This window comes from Miscanthus floridulus, chromosome 1, assembly GCF_019320115.1.
Source record: "Miscanthus floridulus cultivar M001 chromosome 1, ASM1932011v1, whole genome shotgun sequence".
In the NCBI taxonomy this organism is placed as follows: Eukaryota; Viridiplantae; Streptophyta; class Magnoliopsida; order Poales; family Poaceae; genus Miscanthus; species Miscanthus floridulus.
The window spans coordinates 16,902,582-16,905,454 of record NC_089580.1 but is presented as its reverse complement, the minus strand read 5'-3'; the positions used below and the strand labels follow the sequence as shown (position 1 = coordinate 16,905,454).

General features: G+C 45.5%; 1 pseudogene; it reads right to left on the bottom strand.

Annotated features, from left to right (window-relative positions):
* Positions 1–740: 740 nt before the first annotated feature.
* Positions 741–2,873, bottom strand: LOC136474420 (calmodulin-like; annotated as a pseudogene).

Genomic DNA, 2,873 nt, shown 5'->3' with positions numbered 1-2,873 from the left:
GTCCTCCAGCGCCGCCGGCATCCCGGTGGAGTGGCAGACCCAATTCAGCGTTGCCGCCACCACCGCAGCAGCAGCAGGTTCCCATGATGGACTCCGCCTTCGCGCCCGCCGGCCTGTGGGCGTCCACCTCCCAGGCCATGGCGCTCTCCGACGTCAGCGCCATGTCAGCCACGCGGGGCGGTGGCGGCTTCTTGGCGCCGGTCCCCGGTTTCCTCCCGCAGGGCCTCGGCCATTTCCCCGTGGACTCCGGCTTCATCGAGCGCGTCACGCGGGCGTCCTGCTTCAGCGGTGGCGGGGCGATGGGCGCTACTGGTAGCTTCAGTGCAACTGATCATCAGCCCATGAACAACGTGTTTAGTGCCTCCTCAGAGGCGCTGTTGGATCACCAGAGGAAGGACGACAACAAGAAGGGCGAGCCGGAGCTCGGCCAGAACGGCCACGACGGGGCGCGGGAGAAGGATCCGGGCAACTTGAAGAGCCACGTATGTGGAATTGGCTCAGTTTTTCTAAGTGCCTAAATAGTAGGAGGATATATTAGAAATGGTTGGAGAGAGATTTTTTCTGATTTTTCTAAAAACCAAGTATTAGGAGGGCAAATAGGAAACTCTTGGAGATGCTCTAAGTACTGGCGACAAGTATTATAACTAGTATCAAGAGGATCAACCACCATCGACTCTTGTCTAAGTAATTAGTCAGACACCAACAACATGTTCTATTCTATGTCATAATCCTTCTTCTACTCATTTGCGCAGCATCCTTTGTTTGAACTCATCATAGCTCACAAGACCATCACTGTTCGTGTCCGCCTCCCGTATCATCTCTCTGACTTCCTCGTTAGTCAGTTGCTCCCCAAGGTTTGCCATCATGTCACGTAGCTGCAGAGTCAAATGTTATTAACTGATGCTAGAAGTTTATCATTTGGAAATCTCGAGTAGATGTCCCTCTATGTTAAGAATTGGTAGTATAGTGATCGAATAGGTAAGAATATGCTTAAGCCAGGGGTTTACCTCAGCTGCAGAAATATAACCATCCCGGTCTTTGTCAAACATTTCAAATGCTTCCTTTACTTCTTCCTCTGAATCAGTGTCCTTTGAGAGCATAAATCAGGTGAGTTAGTACCGAAAGAATACATAAACTGTATTCTGTATAGCAAACATCGTAGGAAGCTGCCACTGTTAAACTTAAATTCGTACTATGCTCTAATGCTTCCAGTACCACTGTATGCTTTGGTCTAATCAAGCTGGCAACAGACCGTTCAAGCCGCTAGTAGTGTGCATTGAATCAAAATGTTTGGTTTCATATTAGGAATTTCAAATGCTAGTGTGCTTCGCATTCTTGTGTAAGAGAAATAGCACCTTCTCAATAAGATAAGTACTGTGAGCAAACCAGTGATGTTTGGCATTAAACAAAAAACCTTGACATTAAGCTGATCTCTAACCCCCTCAATTCAGGACACAGTATGGAAATCATATAAATTAGACTAAACAAGCTATGGAGCATTATTCTCGAGGGGAATGTCTCAGGGCATTTCCAAGTTCTGATCCTAGAAAATATGTACAATATAAGTTTGGAATGCAGCGTATAGAGCATCAAGTACAATGGGATAACATAGTAAGAGAAAAATGTAGGCCATACTATCAATTTGTGTGCCATCAAATTCAAGAATTCAGGAAACTCAATAGTTCTGTTTCCATCAGCATCAACCTCCTTGATCATATCTTGCAGTTCAGATCCAGTGAGGTTTTGACCCAAGGACTTCATCACAGTTCCCAGTTCTTCGCTAGTAATGAATCCTGTATACATGTAAGTGGAAGAATCTCATGTGAATTCATTTTTCAAAATCTGTTAAGGAGCAAAAGCACAAACCACATATTTCCTAGGCTTGATAGAATACAGTTAACAACACGAAACATTTCGCGTACATTCTGCAAAATGGTGATGAGTTTCAAACAAAACACACCCTTCATCTGAACCAAAGATCACTGAAACTATGCACTCAAACTACAATGTACAGTTCAACTGTTCAAGTGATGAACAGATGCACATACAGGCAGACAAAAGACGCCAAAGGTAGAAAAGAGTAGACACCAGCTATGCATAACTGAGTAAGATAACTAAGATGCAGATACTGAGATTAGGAATGAAAATCAGCACAAGCACAAACAACTCTAAAATCTGTGGTGCCAGTAATGCAGCTTCCCAATTGTTAATCCCTAGCCATGGCATCCGATTTTCCATAAGAACACGGAATCCCAGCAGCTATTCCATTCTTTATCTCTAGTCGAACAAGCAGCAATGCAGGCAGGGTTACTAGATGGTAGGCGGTAGGGCGCTGCTTGTTCTTGCAGGTAGGCCTCTACACAACTAGAACAAAATCGAATGTAATCAGATTCGTATGCATAGGACTGCAGATCAGGAATTCAGAACCGTGCCAATCAATCATAGTGCAGATACAGAGATCTGGAAAGAGCAATCTGCACAAACACCTCTGAAAATTCTGACAGCAAACCTCAAGGCAGATAGGTAGAAAATTCAGATACGAGACCAGTTCATGCAGGAACGAAAAAAGAAGCCGGCAGCAAACCAAAACAATCCCTAGAAGGCTAGAATTCTCCATCCCGATGTTCCTAAAAAAACCATTCACCCTGATTGTAGGCATGGCACGGTTTGAGCAACAAAACAGATCGAAAAAGTCCCGCGATCTAGCAAACACACCGAGCGGATGCCTGGATGAAGCAAGAAACCCTTCGAGGCTACACCCGCAAGGGTTTAGGAAATGGCGCGGTCGTACACGTATCGTCGCTGTTCTTGTCGAAGAGGGCGAAAACCTCCTTGAACGCGGTGATCTCCTCCTCAGTGAAGTGCTCCGCCAT